Raw genomic sequence first — 6,447 nt, forward strand, 5'->3', positions numbered from 1 at the left:
TATATATATATTAAAGGATTCAAAGCAGGAAAAATGTCAACTGTTTTTTTAGACTGCTCCCTTCATTAAAAGCTTTTGCATTTAACAAACTTATTATCATAAATTGCATTGTAAACGCTCTCTCTCTCTCTCTCTCTCTCCTAGTTGAAGTGATTTTATTCAGCAAAAAATATACACCCAATTATGATATATAAAGCTTTTGATTAAAGTAATGAAATACAGGATATTGTATAGAGAATTTCAAGGTACCCTAGCAAAAATATCTTAATTATAGTTTTCTGTATGAAATAATACCTTGAAAATATATTTCTCTGAAAATTGTTTTGTTATTTCTCAAAGAAAAAAAGAAAAAATCTACAAATCAGGAAAGAGATATTATTTTTTAATCTGAGAAAATAATCTGAATTATGTTTAGAAAGAAACAGTCATGCTTCTGTGTATGTGTGTGTATACATGAGTGTAAATGTGTGTGTATGAACGAGTGCATGTGTGCATGCATGTGTATGAGTGTACGTGCAAGCAATGTGCGCGAATGTGCTTGACAGATGAAAAAAAAAAAGGTTGAAGTTGCAGCCTCAACTGATAAAAGATATAAGATAGATTTTCAGGTATATCATAATTAGATATCAAATATCAAAAGCTCTTGGTTTCACAGAAAAAAAAAGCAAAAATAAAAAAGACAAAACAAAACAAAAAAAATGACATTGAAATATAGACATTGAAATTTTATGTTTGTGATCTTTACTTCGTTCATTTGAGATCATCTAATGTTAGTAAAAAAAAAAATAAATAAATAAAAATAAAAATCTTAATGGAGCTATATAAGTTTGAGTGAAAAAGATGAAGAAAAGAAAACATGAATCTCAACTATTTATTAATACTTGTGAGCATTCCAAGGTGAAATAAAAATTATTTCTTTGCATTTTAATTCTTTTCTCCTTTTTTTAAAAAATAAATTTTGTTGAGATTTAAAAGAAATGAAAAAAAAAATAATAATAAACGAAAATTGTTGGTATTTGAAATTTGTTATATATTTACATTATTAGTTTCTGGAAAATAAAAAAAAAAATACATGAAACAATTGAAACTGTGTAAGAGTTTTGATTCCACAAAATGGCTTCTTTTTTAAAATGCATACTTGTCTTTCTTAAATGGTGATTGGACCAATCTATTGGCATTTCATTCTTGTGTCCGAAACAACAGAATAACTGATCTCTCCCAAAATGTCTGTCGATATTCAGATCTGTTTACCTACCTACCTATCCATCTATCTATCTATCTATTTACCTGTGTGTCTGTCTGCCTCTCTCTCTCTCTAAGGAGTAATTAACAGTCGACAACTGAGGAGGGGTTAGACTTCTTATGGTATTTTGTCCAGTACTTGTCTCTCATTATGTGTTTACTTATTTTTCACTCATTGGCGATGTCATGCTCTTATTGTATATTTTTTGGTGCTTTGTCTTGCACTTATGTCTCATGTGTTCATGTATTTTTCACTTGTTGGAAATGTCCTGTACTTGATGTATTTTATATTTATATATATATGTATGTATGTATGTATGTATGTAAGCTATGGACACACAAGAGGTGCAGTGGAATAATAGGAAGATTAGAGAAAGTAATTTTCATATGTCGAAGATGCACAGGAGCCATAAAAACTACAGTTACTCAAGAATTTGATTTTCTCAAATGCCCTGGAGGCGCTTTAGAGGTAGTGGACAATTTCTGCTACCTAGGGGACCAAATTAGTTGTAGGGGAGTATGTATGGAGAGTGTAATGGCTAAAATAAGAATAGAATGGAGGAAATTCAGAGAGCTTTTACCTCTGTTGGCAACCGAAAGTTTCTCTCTCTGAATGAAAGGAAGATTTTATGATGCATGTATGCAAACAGCAATTCTACATGGTAGTGAGACATGGACCCTGAATGCAGGGACATACGAAGGCTTTAGAGGAATGAGACTAGAATTTTCCACATGGTGTGTGATGTTAGTGTACATGTGCAATAGAATGCTAGTGTAGTGAGAGAGAAGTTAGGCATAAGGATATAAGAGGAATTAGATGCAGTGTGCAAGAGATAAGACTGCACTGGTTTGGTAATGTGATGCAGGTGGATGCTGACAGCTCCATAAAGAAATGTCAACCTCTAAAAGTGGATGTCACTTGCACTGGAAACATTCCCAAAGACCATCGCATTTTGGGAGAACTTGTTTTCACATGTGGAACATTACATGGATTGTAGGCAAGCCACATGTTGATCTGGGTGTTATGCAACTGGTCCTGACAGAAGTTCTTTTCATTTGAGAAGAACTAGATCATCCCTTGCTCAGCAGGATGCCTCGTCTTGTTCACAAGCTTCTTTGCTTTCCTCAAGCAGTTCTCTTTGTCCATTGCACTTCTTCTACAAATGATAATGAAGGTCTTCATTCAGGGTCAGTTCCATGGTGATGATTCCAACACTCATCTCTTTCAGCAGAGCCCAGATTCCCTTGCTTGGATCTTCCATCACCTTGTCCTGCAGTGAATTCCAGTATGTGGATACAAGTTAGAATGCCTGCTGTGTCTCTTCCTGCTGGCCATGTCTTTGATGGCTCCGTTGCAGCAATCCATGTCACGCCTTACAGTGGTGATGTTTGCATTCTGATACCTGGTGTGAATCCTCAAGATACAGCTAAATCTTCTCCAATATTCAGAAGGCTTCCAGTCCTCCATGCCAACTAAAATTTTCTCAACTACAACTTTAATCTTTATGCTCCCCAATGCCATCGACTGTCCACCAATTGAATCAAGCTGTTCCTGAAAAAAAGGCGACATCAAAAATCGTCAAATTTAGCCCAAACACCTAAACACACACACATGCACATCATTAGTAAATCATAAATCTAAAAGTATATTCTAAGTTATAGACCAGCCATTAGAGTCTGATGAGACGTGTGTAAAGCTAAACACTTTATGGATGTGAAACCCTATGAACCAGCAATAACTAACATTCTCTAAATATATATATATTCTTTTATTCTTTTACTTGTTTCAGTCATTTGACTGTGGCCATGCTGGTGCCCTGCCTTTAGTTGAGCAAATCAACCCCAGGACTTATTCTTTGTAAGCCTAGTACTTATTCTATCGGTCACATTTGCCAAACCGCTAAGTTACGGGGACGTAAACACACCAGCATCAGTTGTCAAGCGATGTTGGGGGGACAAACACAGACACACAAACATATACACACACATACATATATATATATATATATATATATATATACAATGGGCTTCTTTCAGTTTCTGTCTACCAAATCCACTCACAAGGCTTTTGGTCGACCCGAGGCTCTATATATATATATATACAAACACACGCACACATATAACAATACATAAACACACATATATGTGTGTACACACATATGCACACACACACACACATCAGCAGCCACAGGATCATTTAATGTCCCTTTTCCATACTGGCATGGATTGGACAGTTCAACAGGAACATGATGAAGCAAAAAGACTGTACCAAGCTTCATAGTCTGTTTTGACATGGCCTCTACAGCTAGATGCTCTTCTAAATGTCAACCTCTGTACAGAAAGTACTGAGTACTTTTTACACTGCACCAACATCAGTGAAGTTACCAGGTAACTGGCAAACCCAGACAAGGTTGTTGTACTGAGAGGGAAGTGGGTTTGTGCCAAGTGATGACAGGTAAAACAATGATACAGGAACAAGAGTGTTGCAGTACGAGAGATACATGGTTAGTTCAGGTGGAAAAGAGAAATGGTGATGAAGATGTATCTGAGAGCATAACTCAAATTACAGGAAAGTAATTATAACAGAAGTGGTACAGAGGATCGAATGTGTGTGTATGTGTGTGTGTGAGAGAGAGAGAGAGAGATTGTGTGTGTATTTTTAGATCATTGATCAATATATCAGAAATTCCTGATTATGGCATATAACTACTCAGAATGATTCACTTGGATTATTGCATTTAGAAATACTGATGACTCTTCAGACATAGCTTCTGTTATGCTGAAGTATACATAGACCTTGGCAGGCTCATGCTGATAAAAACAGCCAAAATGAAACAGTGAAAAATTATAACGTTTTTCTAGAAGAAAAGAGCAGTAGCTTCTTTTGGATGGATGTTTTCCATGGTTGACCTGTGTCAGTTGTGTGTGTACACATGTATGTTGTGTTCTCTGTCATGCATAGCAGGTTGGCACTGTCGTATTCTATTAGTCCTGGATGTTGTCAAATGACTGACTATGGAAGCATCTAGAGTGGCACACCAACAGAAGGCTGCATCAATTAAGGGATCTTGATTATGATGATGATACATGTATAAAGTAAAGGTAGTTACCTTCGCGAGTCATGCTGACTCTTAAGGGCTGGCTTCCCAGTTGCCATGGCATATAAATTCCCTACCTGGACAGGACGCCAGTCTGTCACAGGATTTCTCATTTTTGCCAGCTGAATGGACAGGAGCAAAGTAAAATGAAGTGTTTTGCTTAAGAACACAACACACTGCCTGGTCCAGGAATTGAAACCACAATCTTATGATCATGAATCTAACACTTTAATCGCTAAGCCACACACTTTCACATGATACATGTATGTTGCTGCCTCGTTCAGAAATGGGCATAACTACATTGCCAAGATGATTTTGAATGTTCTACAAAGAAGAAGTTATGTCATCCTACAACAAAGGCATGGCACACATACAGAAATATGTTGGAGCAATAGTGGATCCTTTTAAAGCGAGGCTTAATAATAAAAAATCCTCATTTAGAATCAAAGAGAGGTGCAATGTTGCATTAGACAATTATATTTGGCAATCAGAAAATCTTCAATGAAAAGTTTTGCCTTGCTTCAAACAAACATTCAAAATCTGAACATTTTCATGGACTAAACATAATTATGCATGAAGAAGCACTTTTCACAAATACATCTATAGACTGTCACCAAAAAATAAGCACAGGAGAGGCTGTGTGGTAAGAAGCTTGCTTCCCAACCACGTGGTTCCGGGTTCTTTTACTACAGCCTTGGGGCGACCAAAGCCTTGTGAGTGGATTTGGTAGATGGAAACTGAAAGAAGCCTGTCATATGTCTGTGTGTGTGTGTGTATCAGTTTGTCCCCCCACCATTGCTTGACAATTGATGCATGGCTGCAGTCAAATGACTGAAACAAGTAAAAGAATAAAAGAATAATCTGCTGGGAGCTCAGTTGCTGGATTCTGTGGATTTTTGTAATAAGAAACACTGCCAGGATGTTGACAGACTGGAAGGGACCACTGCTCGAAACTTTGATGAGAATGAAATGATATTCTGTGATATACATGTGGAACATTCTCAAATGTCTTGCTCTAGATTTTGGTATCCAATAGAAAGTGAACAAATAGGATAGGAGATATTGTCAGTTCCAGCATCTTTTACCTCAAATTCTTTCATCAGGAAACTACAGAGCAACATCTTGGCATTAAAAGACATACAATTAGATAAATGCCTTTTAAAACACAGCAAGAGATATTTGTAAGTAAAATTTCAATATATATATATACTATATAACAATATGATACAAGTGGACAATGTCTGTAGGGGATATGGGTATATGAGATATTCCTTTACTCTTTTACTTGTTTCAGTCATTTGATTGCGGCCATGCTGGGGCACCACCTTTAGTCAAGCAATTCGACCCCAGGACTTATTCTTTGTAAGCCTAGTACTTATTCTATCGGTCTCTTTTGCCGAACCGCTACGTTATGGGGACGTAAACACACCAGCATCGGTTGTCAAGTGATGTTGGGGAGACAAACACAGACACAAACATATATATACATATACATATATATACATATACATATATACGATGGGCTTCTTTCAGTCGGCCCGAGGCTATAGCAGAAGAGACTTGCCCAATGTGCCACGCAGTGGGAATGAATCCAGGACCATGTGGTTGGTAAGCAAGGTACTTACCACACAGCCACTCCTGCATCTGGGAAAGTTTTCCTATTTTGTGTACATGCATAATGATCAACAAGTAAGATATGGGTTTTATTTGTGGAGTTGTGACTTATTTTGGTGATATTTATGATAAGACGACTAATCTGAATTTGCAAATATAAGGAAACGAAACTGCAGTCTGTGTGATATTTCTATTCTTATTAATCATATTTACATGTAATCATAATTATTTCTGTTTTATTCAGTTAAATAAAAATCTAGCTTGATAACTAAAATAATAAAACTTCTTACATCCATATTAAATTCAATTATACAGCCACTCTCTTTCATTATAGCGTAAGGGCAAAATTTCGAGGAGCATTCAAGTGTTTTAGCTGTGTGTATGTTGGGGATGGGTGACTTGCGAAAAAATACGGGAAGCATTGTATTAGATCTTAATAATAACGTTTCATTTTGTTTAGTAGCAGAATTATTTTGTAGATGCAACACACTCA

This window comes from Octopus bimaculoides, chromosome 11 (assembly GCF_001194135.2).
Source record: "Octopus bimaculoides isolate UCB-OBI-ISO-001 chromosome 11, ASM119413v2, whole genome shotgun sequence".
NCBI lineage: Eukaryota > Metazoa > Mollusca > Cephalopoda > Octopoda > Octopodidae > Octopus > Octopus bimaculoides.